This window comes from Acinonyx jubatus, chromosome B2 (genome assembly GCF_027475565.1).
Source record: "Acinonyx jubatus isolate Ajub_Pintada_27869175 chromosome B2, VMU_Ajub_asm_v1.0, whole genome shotgun sequence".
Classification (NCBI taxonomy): domain Eukaryota; kingdom Metazoa; phylum Chordata; class Mammalia; order Carnivora; family Felidae; genus Acinonyx; species Acinonyx jubatus.
Window position 1 is genome coordinate 55,785,884 of NC_069385.1, and position 15,940 is coordinate 55,801,823.

Here is a 15,940-nt window from a genome sequence, read left to right on the forward strand (position 1 = left end):
AGAGCCAGAGAAATTAGGAGCAACATTGGCAAAGCCAGCGTTTGTTTTCTTAGTTACTTGAATGTGGCAACCCAAAATCCTGATGTGACTCCAACCCAAGAGACAGCCTATTTAACAGAAACAACATTTAATTTGTGTCAGAAGCAGAGGCGTCTAGTCCCCTCTCTGTCGAAAGATGATAATATCAGCCCTAAGTGCCCGTTAGAGATGTTATCACTATGAAACAAAATGTACTTATGAGCCCAAAGACTCTAATGGGTACAGACTCCCAAGAAGATAGACTTCATGTTGTAATATTCCCTCTTCGTGTTTACTTTTTAAAAACTTTTATTTAAAATAGCCATAAAGATCTACTAAAAGGCAAGTTATTCTTGCACAGAGGCTGAAGTTTGTTCAAAACCAAATTTCGAAATCATCGCATAAATCAAAATCCAGTCCATACCATATAGGTTTTGTTTTTGGTTTTTGTCAGTGGAGTAGTTGAATGCTATAGAAAACATGTTAAGTTTACACTTCTTTCCAGTGCTTTACAATGACAAAATTTTAATTTACCATAGAGAACTTAAAAGGCATGATACCATAAGAATTAGGAACTGGGTATATTTGGACTTCTGACTTAATAATTTGTTTTGATGTTGTGTATTCAATTTAGAAATGATCAATCACTAAATAACTTTCACTTCACCAAGCAGAACCAGAGATTATTTGACAGCTATTATAGAGAAGTTGACCTTTGTGCTTATATTTCAGTGCACCAGAAGTTTAGCAATATTTATTCAGGTTAAATTATGCATATTTAAAAACTGTATTTAAATGAACAGCTGCTTAAGTATATTCTTTATAAGACTGAGATTATAAGAAAAAGATTTGTGTGATCTGTCCAAGACAATGTGGTATTTAAATGATTTCAACCTGTCTTGCTGACTTTTTAAAATCAGGAAATATTTTTAAAGTAGAATTTCCTAAGATATTTTTTGATTAGAAAGAAATCGAGTTTGAGTAAAGAGGCATTGGAGTGAGAGAGGATGGGGGCCATATCAGACTGAAAGCCTTTTTCAACACAGAGGAAGGAAATGGTGTCACTATAAGACTGTGAAGCAAATATGTTTCCTTGTGTTTTTGTACCACAATGTTAAAAAACATCATATTTTAATTTCAGGCCTTATAAACTAAAGATGTCCTCTAAAATTAATTATACTTATTATTTTGGATCAGAGTCTGTGGCTGACTACATCTGTGAGAAACTTCATTGTGCTTCCTAATTAAGAAACCAAGTCTAGCTGGCTGATGGGAAGGAAAAATAGTTTAATTCAAAGGGAAATGTAATACTGTGAGAATAAGCAAATAATTTTTCTCCGCCGGGCTTTCAGTGGGAGCAGAGCTTCCCAAATCATCTGCATGGTGTATCTACTGTGCATTTTATTATTTCCCCCACTTGTGTCTTTCTTATAACGTTACAGCTAAAGGTTTTACTTAACCAATTCCCTTCAAACGCTCTTCCTCTCTATCCTGCACAGTGGTGTGGTTTCAGCAGACTGCTAAGAACAACTCCAAGTCAGACTTTCTCCTTTTGGTCCCTCCTCCCGTTTTGAAATTTTGTTTTTCGTTTCTATATACATCAAAATGTTTAAAACTTAAAAAAAAATAATCCCCCCCCCGCCCCCCCGAAGGCTCCGCTAGAAAAGAAAAGGAAAAAGGAAACAAAAACCCTACGGGACCGTCCCCAGGAGCGCCGAGACCGCCAGTTAATAAGTCCAGCCAGGTGATCGGGGGGAGAGGCAGTTCGTGGCTCCCTGACCCCAAGGAGAACTTGACAACACCAGGTAAGTACCCCCAGATGGCACCTGCCCAGACCCTCTTCCGCCCAAACCTAACCTATAGAGCCGGGAACCAAGGACCTGAAAGAAGGTGGGGCAGGGAGGTGGGAGGAAAGAGGATGAGACTGTGCGAGGAGCTCAGATGGCCATTCCGCCGCTTTCGAGTTTGAGTCATCTCTCTGGTTTTCAAAACCTGGGAGGGGAAGTGCGCGTCTGCCAGGAGTTAAGCAGTGTGCTAGGCGGGAAAAGAAGCTCGCTCTAATCCTCTCGACAAGGGGCCCTCCTCTCTCGGGGCCAAAAAAAGCGCAAGCCCTCGGGATGCTCCAAGGTCTGCAGAGGCTTCTGCGACGCGTCCACTGGCACCCGACTGGGGCGGACGGCGCGACCCGGACTCCCCGGGGCTCGCTTGCCGCCAGCCCTGCGCCCTGCGGGCCGCGTCCGCAGCCCCGCTCGCGGAGGTTGTCTTACAGCTCCTACCCCCGGCTGCCCGTGCCGCCAGGGCTGCTCAGAGAAAGCTGCGATTAGGCAGTCAGGAGCAGGACGGTGCTTGTGACCGCAGGAGCGTTGGAGAAAAGATTTCCCAGGAAGCTTGCCCTGCACGAGCCCCTTCTGGAACCCAGCGGACCTTAAGACACAATGACGAGCTCTAAACCTATTTCGAGAATCCCCTCGACCTGATGTCAGGACCCCCAATTCTTTTCTTCTCCTCTTGTCCAAAAGAACATAACATTTTGATAATTTTCCTCCCCCCTCCCCCCTTTTTAAGGGTGACTTTACATAAAGGAGCTCGGAGGAAAAGGTGCGTAATGGAGAAGCTATCTTCGCTCTGTCACGCGTCCCCGCTAGCCTTCCAGCGGAAGCGCCAGAGCGGAGTTGTTGGTGTTTTTTTTTTTTCCTTTAATTACGCAATTTAGGCTAATGGAGTCCAATCGAGAGCCGTCAGTTGCATGCACGCAGACCTCGGTTGCATTCGCTGTTGGAATTGCTTCTTCAACAGTGACCTTGGGTGGGAGAGAGCCTGTCTGGAGCCGGACCCCCCGTAGCGGCCTCTTACCTCGACCCCCTGGCCTCCCACGGCGTCTCCAGTGGACCGTGTACTCCTAAAGACGTCCCCCACCGGCCAGCTGAGCGGCGCATCTCCAGAGCCGCTCCCGCCCCTCGCCTCACTCGCTACAGTCCCAGCGCTTTTTAAAACTTTGAGCGCAGCTTTTACGTGACTGGAGAGTCATAAATGCTCCTGCCCTTGTTCAGCCAACATAGACACCCTTGCGTCCCCTTCACATTTCATGAATTACGAGAATATATAAAGCTAACATTCCAAAAATAAGGTGTATCCGAGTCTGCGTTTCATTTACCCTTACAAGTCGGTGACACGCAATTCTATCCTTCAAACAAACCGTAATGACCAGTCCTAACGTCCCTCTTTCTCCCCGGTTTTAATATACCGAATAATTACTGCCGGAGAGATAACTATCAGCATTGCCAGTGTTTACAGTTTAAGCAATAGCAGAGCACCAAATCACCACTCTTCTTACTATCCCTAACCCTGGTCTTGATCTCTTCACTAAAATCCTAGCCTCCCTCCCCATTTTTTTTTTTTTTTTTGCCACCGTAGTGTTGATTCTCTGAAAATTTATTTCCCCAAATAGCAAACTTAACGTTTTAAAGACCTTCCAACGTCACCCTCCTCATTGCCAACGTAACCCGCACACCTGCGCAGCTCAGCCCGCTCCTGAAGTCGTCGAGCAGGAAACCCAGCTCTTTCCCGAGTGGCATCTTCTCTGCTCGCCTACGTGAACCTAAAAAACAAGCAACTTCAATGAATGCAAACTAAGCTTTCCCGGGGAGAAACGGCGAGGCAGCTACAATCAGTCTCTGATTACACAAACATACCTAGGGGCAGGTTGGAGAGTGAAGGAGGGCTTTGGGGTGGGGGTTGCCAACCTAGAGGTGGATTAAACCAGTTCTATTGTTACTGAGTTTAGGAAAGCTAGCTTTTGTTTCGCGGTGGATATTGGGGGTAAAAACCGAGGAGCTACGGTTAAGCCTCCCAGAAGTCTGTGAAAGAGCAGAACTTTATGTAACGTAGGAACTCGGGTCTTTTAAATTGTTTAAGATACTGAATTAAACATTAAGACTCAAGGGGGGAAAGACTTAGAGTCATTTGAAATATTGTAAAAGAGAAGAGCTGACGTCTGCATCTATGTGCCCTGTTTTCAGGGGTTCACGGGTCCCCTCTGTCAAAGTGGGAAAGTTGGGGATAGCCGGGCTCCGCCGGTCGCACTTTGGGCCCCCAACGCTTCAGACTTCCTCTAACCATCACTTTGCACTTCGGCTTTGGAGAAAGGAGGCAAACAGTCCTCGCTCCCTCCCCAGCAAACTAGCAGGAGACTACAGGCCCCGACCTCTCCCGAGCCCACCTGGAAACACACCTAAGAGGAAATGCTCTTTCCCGCCCATTAAGTAGGTAGCGGCTGATGAAAGTGATTTTGCACAGTGCCCAGGAGTCCCTAGGGAGGGATGTGTGACTCTGGATGTCTGCAGGCAGGGGCGACATTTAGCGAAAGGAGGTGAAAAGCCCTTTTTACTTTGCATTTAAGCGGCATCAGCCCAAATGACAACTTTGATTGACAGAGAAGTGCTTCCCAGACCCAGTCGCGGCGCGCTCGGCGCGGCACGGCTCGGATTGGGCCGCCTCGGGTCACGTGACGCGCGCCACATCCTGGGGACCCGCCCCCATCCCTGGCGCGCGCCCCGCAGCGGCGGCCGGGCCCCGCGCCCACTTTCACTTTTTGCGCTGGGGATTCACAGCCGAGCGGTGGCGTGGGTTTTTTTTTTTTCCTTCAGGGTTTTGAGGAACAAAAAGAGGCATTCTAAAGAAATAAGTGTTGCACTTGATTATGGTGGGGGGCTGCTCGTCGGGAATTCCGGACAGGGCCTGGGAAACAGGCGTTTCCCGCTTTACAAGGGTGGAACTGTGTTTGCAGAGCCACAAAACGTTGAGATTTACAAGAACAGCTGGAATCGCGATCAAAAGTAGAAAGCAGTCGGCGCATCATCTTCTCAGCACTGACTTGGTCATTTGGCTTCGAGGAGGGAAGTCTTCTACGTAGTTTATTACGTTAGCTTAGGTAAAGGGCCACCAAAACTAGCTCGTTGTGCAACCTAGGGAACTGCGCTAGTTTGAAAAAACTGACGACGGCTTCCGTGTCATCTCCAATCCGTGGTAACTTGACTGGAATCAGTTCAGCACAAGTGTTAAAGAGAGGTCTCTGTGCTAACTGGGGGATGAGCTAGTGAGTCGGTGAAACCTAGGCCCAGCTAATGGGCACCTGCCTTCTACGCTCACTGATTGTTATCATGGTTAGTTACTGTCTATTGGGTTTAAAACATTCTCCGGTAGTTCTAAATAATAAGTCCACCTTTAGAAAGAAAATATTTCAGGATATTGAAAACAGTTTTTACTAACACTGTGGAGATGGTCCTCAGATCAACTAATGGCCCATTCCTTTGGTCTTTATTTATTAAAAAAAAAAAATTACTATGCATATTACATATTTCCAAATGCCCGGGCTGCTAGGTTCTGGGTATAGCAGCAATCTGTGAACCAGTCAGACGGTCTCACATACTGGGCCCGCATAGTGCCCATCAGGTCAGGGCAAGTTGCTACAGTAATTGGATTTCTAAAAAAAAAAAAAATTTTCCCTTCCCTTAAAATATGTCTGCATCACTTGATAGCAAAGTGACCTTTAGCAAGTTGCTCATTTGTCTAAGCCCTGTTTTTTGTTTTATCATCCGTTCATTTTAAAAGTCAAGAGCAAACCAGGTAAGGCTTGGACAACTGCCTAGCACTGTGGCTGGTGCTACATTATTATTATTATTATTATTATTATTATTATTATTATTGCAGTCAAACAATGTACGCTTCTTCCTACCTGTAATTTTAAGTGACAATACAGTGTTGTCCATTCTTCCATGCTTTATATTTATATAGAGGTTTGATTAGGGAGAAGGGAAAGCTCATAAAGCAATTTGCTTCAATCCTATGTTGTGATAGTAACTTCCACTAACTAATTATATGTCATTTTGAAAGTATTTCCTCAAATTTGTTTTGAATATATAATATTGCCTTTGAATTTCTTTAACTTCCCCCTTATACTTTTACAAAATGAAAGGGTATATTCTTTGTACTTTACCACTAGTTATTTCACAACCCAACATGGTCACTTTTTTGTTGGGGGGGGGGAGAGATTATTATTTTCTCTGGAGAGTTTAGCTGAAAATCTCCTAACAAAAAGTGAAGTCTGGAGTAAGAATCAATTAAATAATGGAAAAAAAAACTTCTTGTTTTTATTCTCTCTGGGGGGAAATCACACACATATATAAAATCTTACAAGAAATGTTGCTGCATTTTAATTTCTGCTCTTTGGGGAAGTCAATTTGGACGTTTGAAATTAGTTTTCCTTTTAAAATTAATGTAATTATCACTAGGTAGCAAGAATATCTCTGGTCTAAACCTCCATCCGGAGCTCCAAATTTCCTCTTCCACAAATGACACTGGATCTGCTGTTTATGGGTTTATATGGAGCTGAATTCATCCCTTCATGCCCCTCTCCGTCTCCATATTCTAGACCTCACGTAGTTCAACCTCCCAGTTACCCATTCTCCAAACCTACTCAGGTTTTCTCTATCATCTTCTATTTCTTTCTATAATTTTCTCTTTCTATCTCCTTCCATTTGAAGTCAATTATCAAGTCCTGCTTGACTTCACCTCCTAATTATACCTCAGATATGTCCCCTCCCTTCCTTTCTTATTTCCGTTCTTTTGGTTTAGGCCTTTCTTGTCTTGCTCTCTAGCTTACTTGCTGCTGCAGCCTCTTAACTGTGAAGTTCTGCCTTCAAATCCTTATCATTCCCTTCAAACCCTTTCCCTGAGTGACTTATCTAAAAAGCAGATCTGAACATGCCATTCACCTTTAATGGCTTCCCCTTCCTTATCAGATAAAAATCTAAGCTCTTCACCACAGCATTCAAAGCCTCTGTACATCTCTCTAGCTTTGCTTCTCTCCCCTTCCTGACCTGACTTCACATTCCAACTACACTTCATTCATTCATTTGTTTGACAGTGCTAAGTGCCAGCCACTGTCCTAGGCACTCAGCATACCTTGGGAAACAAAACTCCTAGCTTTGCCTTCATAGAGCTTATATGGAAAGGGATGGGTGGTGTCAGTAAACAACACAAATTAGCACATTTTATAGGATCTGGGTGGAGAGTCTAATTTTAGATCGTCTGATGAAGGTTGTCTATTGAAAAGGTAACATTTGAGCAAACAAGAAAGGAGGTAAGGCAGCTACATGAATAAACAGAGGAAGAAAATCTAGGTGGAGGGAACAGCTAGTGCAAAGTCCTAAGGTAGGAGTGTGCTTAGCACATCAAGAAGAGGAGAGAGCAGAGGGAGTAGTAGCAGATGAGGTCAGAGAGAAAATAGGGTGTGTGAGTGCTCTCTTAGATGGGTTCTCATCAGCCATTGTAGTAAGTTGGAGTCTTTGTGTTAAATGGGAAGCCAACCACTTGTGGTCACCCCCACAAGCCATAGTGTTTAGACCTTGTGTTCTAATCATATGCTCCCTTCTGTTTTGATTGTACCCCTCTCTCCAGCTGAATTGCTCTTGTAATTCTTTTTGATTGTCTCTGTTACTGCATTTGCCATATTACTTATAAGACTGAGGTCTTGAGGGAGGATTTTGGTTTATTTATCTTTGTATCCTCAGTGCTCATTAGCAGGCACGTAAACGTTTAATGAATAAATAATGATTATAATTGTTTACAGATTGCTATATATGTTGGGTGTTTTATATGTTTATAAATTCTTAAGACAACCCTACACGGTGGGCTTTATTATACTTACTTTACAGAAGAGGAAATGAGTTTCAGAGAGGTTAAGTAACTTACCCAAAGTCCCAATACTGGTAAATATCTGAGCTAGGTTTTAGCCACCGGCCAATTGCTACACTGTGTTCTTTTCACTCCTGAGGCTTCCTCACTAGAGTGAATGAAAGAGATGGAGGGAATACATCTCTGGTTTTGTTTCTTGCATTTGGCTTTCCTAAGCTTAAACAAATGACCAATTTTACTGTCTATGTACTAATTCATTAAATATTTAATAAGTATCTATTGCGTGCCAGGTACTTGAAATACAATACTGAACAAAGCATGTGGTCCATTCCCTTGTGCAGTTTATACTATAGCAGAGAAGACTCACAATTTGTTTAAGCAAGGGCAGTGTTCTGATGGAGGAAGGACAAAGTGCCACAGGGAACTGTAGCAGCAGCTTCTGACCCAGCCACCCAGGCTGGAGAAAGCTGTAGAATGAGAGCAGATTTCCTGGAGGAGATAATTCCAAGTGGAATGTATCATTGGCCTTAGGGACACTGAAATTCAGAAAGCGGAGGTACATTTAGCCGTGAATAAAAGAATCCCTTATGGACTTGTATAAGATACTAGGTATTATACAAAACCCCGAAGAATTTTGTTGTATTCATTCTTTTTTCAACTGTGGCTAATGTTAATGCCCTTCTCCCAAATTTGATTACAATCTTTAAGTATAAAACCTAAAGCATAAACTTTTTAACCTTTGTATGAATGTTTTTATTTGGTAAGTTGTTTGACCCATTAGTTTGTGAAGAGTTAATGCAATGTGTTTTAGCAGCTATAAATTCCACAACTATGGAATCTGAGGGCTTATGCAAATTATTTTGTTCCATTGGAACTTGGTGGTATATTGCATCATTGGCTGGAGTTTGGGAACTTGCTACAGAATGCAAATTTTTTTATTACGTTCGTTGAAATGAAATTTAATATTTGCTCACTTTTAATTACTGTTCGATGGATGAGATAATCCAGGAAACCATGACAGGTGGTGTGACCAAGACAGGAAGAAGCGAGGCTGGAAAACCAGAGACCCATACTCAGAAAGTAGCATTTTAGTGCTTTTAAACCGATGGAAAATTAATGGGTTGTTCTCTATAGATTTCCCCTTGTTTTTCAAGTGGGGATAAATTTGGCATAATAACTCTAATATATGACTTGATTTTCAAAATTAAAATTTTAAGGTGAAAATAGTTATTCAGACAACTTGCAACTGGTGGTGGTGGCAACAGAGCAGTTGTTTTTAATAAGAAAATGATGGGGAAGATCAAAGAAGAACAGGGATCAGGATGTGGGAGTGAGTTCTCTTTATTGCAAACTGCTTTGGAGGGAGGTGAGAGATGGAGATTAGAGATGATGAAGACCTTTCCTTTTGGCTTCTCTGATCTAGCCATGGATGATGAGAGTCCCTCTGGATGAGCGTCAAAGAAAAGACATGGTTAAATGGGTAATAAAAGAAAAATCAATTGTCCATAAATACTAAGTGTTTTAAGTTTGAAATTTTCTCTAAAAAGAAAAGAAAAAGAAAACCCTAGTTATTGTAGTTATCTTCTACAGCTTGTAAAACACAAGTTTCCCTAATGGAGCAGGTCCAGCAAGTCTTGGTTATAGACAGAGTTAGGAAGATTGTGAGAATCCAAAGGGTCCTGGAAAATAATGTGCTTTGAGCCTTCAAAAAGTGTCCCAGAGGAGGAGAAAATATTCTGAAAAAAAAATAGCAATAAAGTATTTTTTATGTTAAGAACAAAAAGACAGGAAATATTTTTCCCCCCAAATATTGTTGCATTTACTCCATCTGGTGAAATAAAATAAGACAGATATGTAATCCTCCACAGTTACACAAAACCACCACCAGCAGGCCAGTTAGATGGTGGAGAGCTGCTGTCCTAGAACAGTATGTATGGCATTCTTGCCCCCCCCCCAAAAAAAAACCCCAGGGCCATGTACTGCTTCTCGGAGGCCATCAAAAGTTTCAGACTTAAAACAGAGAAGTTTCTTGGTGAACAGAATTAACAAAATTACAGAACTGTCATCATTATGTTTAAGGAAACCTTTCCCAGTTTGCTAGTTTTCTTCCCAAACATTTTTGCCCTAATTACATTTTTGTTGGTGGTTTAGAAAGGCCAGGACAACCCAAGGGAATGATTCCATTCTAATTGCATCTTTCCCTTCCCAGGAGGCCTGCATCCTTTCATATCCACCAAACTCACTCGATCACTTGATTAACCGTGGTCCACTTGTCACAGAGAGAAAACAACAACAAAACACCCAAACAAGCCCTGTGAAATTAACTGGATGTTTTGTTTTTGTTTTTCCCCTTCAGAGATCACAAAGCTTGTGCATATTCTCGTCAGGCATCCTTTTTCATTCAGGGCTCCAGGTGGAATAGAGAAGGTGTGTGTGTGTGTGTGTGTGTGTGTGTGTGTGTGTGCGCGCGCGCGCGCGCGTGGGGGGGTGGGTGTGTGTGTTCCCGAAACGTCAAACAAGCATCAAAGTGTGTGCTGGGGGCCTGTGCCTATAGCTTGCGTTCAATTCTAAAGAGATCGACGACCCCACCCCCACCCCCCGCCACCCCTACCCCCCCCAAGGTTAGGAACCACTGCCCATAACATCCAGATTAATTCCTCCATTCTTGCTAGGCCCTGTTTGCTGGAAGGTATTGAAAAGATGCTTTGTAAATTTGGTTTAATGAATTTCTACAACAACCTGTGAAATCCTCAGCAAGGGCCCTCAGGATTTCACCTGCGTTCATAGGGAATTGGTCCCAAAGCTTGGGTTCTCCGCGGGGCGTCCTCGTCCCGGGGAGACCCGGCGCCGCCAGGTTCTGGGCGTCCGGTTTGTCTTCACCAGAACAACCAGCCCTCTCCAGATCCGAGAGGGCCCTACACAATCTTCCTTGGATGGCCCGTCTGCGGGAACCTTGGATTCCCCTTTCCTTCGGACAGCTGAAGGACGACAGTAGAGGGAAAAAGGAATCGCTCTTAGAAACAAACAAACCAAAAATAGTCCGGGCGCCGTGCCCCGGAGCGTTTCCGAGGCTGGCCGGGCGCGGCGGCTTTACCGTGGTCCAGCCTCTTCGCTATCCGGCGGGTGGCGCCCTGCTCGCCCCCCCGGGCCGAGGCCCGCGTCCCCGCCGCACAGGCGCGGCGCGGCGCCTGCCAGCCTCTCTGCGTGCGTCTTGGAGCGCGGCGGCCCGCTCCATCCGCTCGCCCCTGCGAGGAAGCGCCGGCCGAGGCCCCTCCCCGCCCCGTCCGCGGTTAGGAGCCGGCGCGCTGGCCGGGGCGGGGGTATCAGGGCAGCGGGCGCGCCCCATCCCTTCCACTCCTTGGCGGGACGACTGCCCGGGCTCACTGCTGTCCCGGGAGACCACTCCCGATCCGTGGCTTCCGTCTCGCCTTCCCTGAACACCTAGCTTGTACCAGCGTGGCGCTGGGGAAGCATTTGTGGAGACAGGGCAACGTCTGGAGGTAAAAGCGACGCAAAATGCTGGGGGGAGCTCTAAGAAGCAGGAAGGGGCAAAAGAGTTAGTTTTCTGGGCTCCTTTCTCTCACTGACCCCAGATTACTACAGATTACTGGGGGTGCCAGTATGCCCATTTTACGGAACGACAGAGAGATCAAATGGCTTCCCTGTGGCCATTTAATGCCAAACGTGGCACACCAAGCTTCTGCCTCATCCCAGCTCCTCGGGTGAAAAGGCTTACCTCCGCCCAGGAGTGTGGGCAGCGGCTTAACCGTGTAAGTAACGAGTAACCCAAGTGCCCAGGCTGTGCTCTCCTTCAGTCCTGATGAAGTGGGAAAAGTTGGAGCACCTGGGGCGGGGTCGCGACCTCTTACCGCCTCCTGCCCTCACCTCCTAAGTGATCTCTTGCAGTCACCAGCGCTGGAGTCTGGCAGTCCCCCGCGTTCCGCCCCTCCATAAAAATATATGTATTTCCAGCCTGAACTTCTCCAAACTCCAACCTCCAGTTTTGTTTATTCAGCTGCCTACTGGATATCTGTCTCCAGCCGAATGTCTAAAAGATGCTGAAATTTAACTTGTTTGAAGCTTTGCCCCCAAACCTGCTCCATCCATAGCGTTCCTCTTTCCCTTTTCCATGAAGAGCAAACCATTTTTTTCAGGAGGTGCTCAGGTCAATAACCTTGGAGCCATCCTTGACTCCTCTTACTTTCACACTCCAAATGGTGCCTACCAGAAAATGCTTCTGCGTATATCCAGAATCTGACCATTCCTTACAGCATCTGGTACTACTACTTGGGCCTACACCAATCTCATCATTTCTCCCCTGGGTTATTATGGTAGCCTCTTAATCAGTCTCCTTGTTTCTACTTTGCCCCCTGCTAGTGTACTCTTCGATCCCGATCCTGTTCTAGCCAGAGTAATCCTGTTCTATCAGAGAACTCAGAACTTCCAGTCACTCCCCACCTTACTGAGGATCATAGTTTAAATCCTTCCGTCTAGGCTCCTGAGTGACCACTCCGCCTCCTCTGACCCTTCTACTCCCCTTCTCCTTGCTCAAGCCCGCACCCATCCAGCCACACTGTGAGTCCTGCCTTAGGGTCTTTGCTGTTCCCTCTGACTGGGCTGTCGGTGCCCCACTCCCATTAGCATAGTTTTCTTCCAGTTTTTGCTGAATATCATCCTCTGGGTAAAGTTCCCTCCCCCCCCCCCCCCCCCCCCCCCCCCCCCGTTTAGCCCTGTAACCCAATCCCTGCCTTTTCCTTTTTCTCTGCTTAATTTTTCTCCCTGGTACCTAACTTTTATACTCCCATTTACCTTTGCCCCCTCTTGTTGCTTCTGTCCTTCTACAAGAATGTAAATAACATATATGAGGATAAGGATTTTTAAAAGTTGTATCTGCAAATGCATAGAACAGTGCCTGGCACATGGAAGGCACTCAATAAATACTTGTTTATGAGTGAACCCACAATAAAATGGGAGGAAGGGAGTAGCTCCACCATATACTAGCTCTATGATCTTGGGCAAGTTATTTAACTCCATTTTCTCATCTGTAAAATGATGGTAGGTACTTCCTTATAGGGTTCCCAATGTTATTAAATAAGTAAGTACACAAAGAACACTAAACACAGAAGAACACAGTAAGTGGTAGTGATTGTTACTGATATGTAATATTTATAGCATGTAAGCAAGTCGGACTTCTAAGTGAGCATATATATCAGTATTCTACCTTACTGACATTTAGAAGTTTTCCTATTTGTAGTGGTGCTATGTAAATTAGAATGTAGCATCCTGAAATCATTTGTTATGGGTATTTCTTTGTATAGTGCCTTGGAAGTGTGTGGTCACTGTTAGCTGCTGACAGCTGAGGGAGAAAAGTCCATCTTTTGCTTAGTTTGCATCAGCATCATAACGTACCATCCCGGTCATCTTCCATGGAAAGGAGGAAGGGGAAATTTGATTCCTTGAGAGAATGTGAGTTATCCCCTTTTATGATTCTATTATGGAAATTCTTCTGAAGGTGTAAAAGGATAGGCTGCCGCGCATATGGGGTGGAATGGAGGAAGAGGCACTTGACTAGAACCGTGTTTCCCTTCAGGTCCCTAACCTGTTTCCTTAGGCAGATCTCCCAAGGGAGGGCTCACTGGGTGGGGGTTGGAGGGTGGATGATAGGATTTAGTAAGGGAAATTGGCCGGTAGGTCCATCCTGCTCTTACCTCTCTCTGGCTGGCCCAGCTTCTCCAGTGGCTCCTCCCTCCCTTTGCTCCAGCAGCTGTCCACTCTGTTTAGACTGGCACCTATGCCTCTTCTCGCTATGAGACACGCTGTGTTTGCTGTGTAACTCCCCCCCCCCCCAACCTCCTCCACCCAAGTGAGCTCCAAGGGGACAGCACTTGTTGTCTCTTACATTCCCTGCTTTCTTTCTTGTTCCTAGGACAGGTCCTGGCACACAGGGGCACTGTCAATAAATTCTTGTTGATTGAATGAGCTCTCCTACAAAGCTTATTTAATTCCACCTAGCAGCCCCTGACATGAATTGAACCAGTCCTTATGCCAGAACACTTTAAATGCATTATCTCATATTATTCTCACAACAGAACTCAGGTTGGTGCTGTTAGAATTCCCATTTTACAAAGAGAGAAAGTGAAGACCAGTGAGGTTAAGTAACTTGCCCAGGGTCACCCAGCAGCTGATAAATAGGGGAGCTAATGACAGAAACCACACAGTCTGGGTCCAGGACCTGAGTCCCAACCATCTTTGGTTAGAAGATGAAGAGGACTGATCGCAGCATCAGGTTCAATAAGCCTGGAACCGGAGAGGTCTTAAGGTTGAAAGGAGGAGGCCAGAGGTCGCCGCCATCAAAATCGTCCCTTCTGAGCTTCTGTGGCTGCTGGGTGGGTCCTGAGGCCTCACATGCGTCCATCAGTGTGCCCAGGAGGTTAAGCAGAGAAGCCTCTTCAAAAATGCCTTCCCTTCAAAGTACCTGCTGGTGGCAAAACATCTCTACTTTTCCGCGTGGGAATAAGGGGCCAGTGGGATGTAGATGAGCCACCAAAGGCCCGACAGATTGAGCCCTGAGCTGTCGCGGGTTTCCCCCGGCCAGGGGCTCCGCCACCTTCCGATCCCCTTGGAAGACCCCGAAGGAGAAATGTCGGGAAGGAAATTAGAAACTGGAACTCTGACTCTGGGAAGACAGAACCTGACTGCGCCGGGCGGGGCGCGCGGGTCTGCGCCAGGCAGTTGGGCCCCAAGCTGGGGCGGGGGACGCACGCGACCGGCCCCAGGAGGGCGAGGCGCAGGGGCCGCTGCGAGTCCCGCGTTTAGGGCACTGGCGTCTCTCGTTCCGCGGTCTCCTTGTGTCTGTAATTAAAACACCAGGAAATGACTTGGAGCCCGAGAAGTTCGCTCTGTGAGCCGGGTTTTCTCAATCCTTGCGGAGATGGAGCGGATGTGGAAACCAGCCCTGCGCCCCCGGATTCAGGTTCCTGTCCTGGAGCTGCTTGCATGATCCCGGGACCATCCACCCACTGGGCCTTCGCGGCGCCAACAGACTTTAAGTGTAGGGAGATACAGAGCATATTGAACACAGATTCATTGCCAGTGTCACCGAATTCATTGGAGCCATGGGTCATTTTGTGGTTATGTGTGTTGTTTTTAGTCCAAAGATACTAAAATCATAACTACTCATCCTGAGGGTTTCTGGGAAATTTTGGAGATTGAAATACCTGAAAATTCTGGTAATCCCTGTTCAAGTGAGTCAATTAAAAAGAATTTGTTTACCCACACCCCCAGGTAGAATCACAGGAAAGTCAATGGAGAAGTATGCTCAGTCTCTCCAGTTCTGTTTGGAAACTCAAACCCTCCTCCCCGTGTTTTCAGTTGCAAATTAGAAATCACATTAATTGCCCTAAAATGTAGCAATTTGCCTTATGCAGAAGTTTGTTTTTGAATCAAGATTTGCTTCAGTTTTCTTCCCTAGACGGTGTTAGCTGATATCATGGAACTATTAAACAAAAAACCCAACTGATTTGTGTCTGTCTTAGTTATTGCCATCTTGTACTCTTGGCCGATTAAAAAAAGGGGGGGTGCTTATTTTAAAATGAATTTAGAGTAAAAAGTAATTGAGATGTTTGGCAACCTCATGGTAAAACATAATAGTGTGCCCCAGGATAAAGACTAGAATTTAGTTCCGTTTCTTGCTTCATTACTCACTCACTTGATGTGGCCTCTGACAAGTCCCTTCACTGTCTTGGGCCTCAGGCTCTCTCTCCATCAGTAACAAGGGGATCATCTTAGACATCTACCTGCCTCCTGAGGGTGTTGTAAGGGTTAATGAGATATGTGGTGAATGCTTTGATTCTAGGGTAAAGGACCTGTACAAATAAAACATGATTACATCTCAAGATTCATCTTTGATTCATCTGAATAAATCAACCTTTCCTTTATTAACTCTTCCTATTAAGTTTTCAAAATTGAGTTGATTTAAAAATTCTATGTTGGGCATTCTATAGATTCACACTCTATAAAAATCCTTGACAAGTTATATTACCCGGTTGAGAGAGAACCTGTATTTGTTCAGAGATATTGAGTAACTTATTTTTCTCATTATGCCAATTCAACTTATTTATTCAACAAATGTGTACTGAAAATGTACTCTTTCTAGGGACTGTACGGGGGTACAAGGAGTGCTAAAAAGAACTGTCTTGTGTGCCTGCTGTTTCCACACGCTATGGTA

At 45.3% G+C, this 15,940-nt stretch overlaps 1 protein-coding gene and 2 long non-coding RNA genes across 4 annotated transcripts in view; 2 read left to right on the forward strand and 1 right to left on the reverse strand.

Annotated features, from left to right (window-relative positions):
* The window catches only part of PRDM1 (PR/SET domain 1), a 107,026-nt gene extending 104,043 nt beyond the window's left edge, over positions 1-2,983 (reverse strand). Inside the window, exon 1 of the mRNA XM_053222420.1 lies at positions 2,872-2,983. The gene's annotated coding sequence lies outside the window, so the exon portion shown is untranslated. The remainder of the gene's footprint in view (positions 1-2,871) is intronic.
* LOC113598487 (uncharacterized) lies at positions 1,480-3,132 on the forward strand. The gene is made up of 3 exons (XR_003419115.2): positions 1,480-1,823; positions 2,584-2,616; positions 2,732-3,132. It is a non-coding gene; the product is annotated as an uncharacterized LOC113598487 (long non-coding RNA).
* Positions 3,133-10,595: 7,463 nt separating this feature from the next.
* On the forward strand, positions 10,596-15,232 carry LOC113598746 (uncharacterized). Of its 2 annotated transcripts, none has more exons than XR_008298165.1 (3): positions 10,596-11,483; positions 13,032-13,179; positions 13,803-15,232. It is a non-coding gene; the product is annotated as an uncharacterized LOC113598746 (long non-coding RNA). The 2 variants fall into 2 exon arrangements; XR_008298164.1 differs by having other exon boundaries at positions 10,663-11,213.
* The last annotated feature ends 708 nt before the right edge of the window (positions 15,233-15,940 follow it).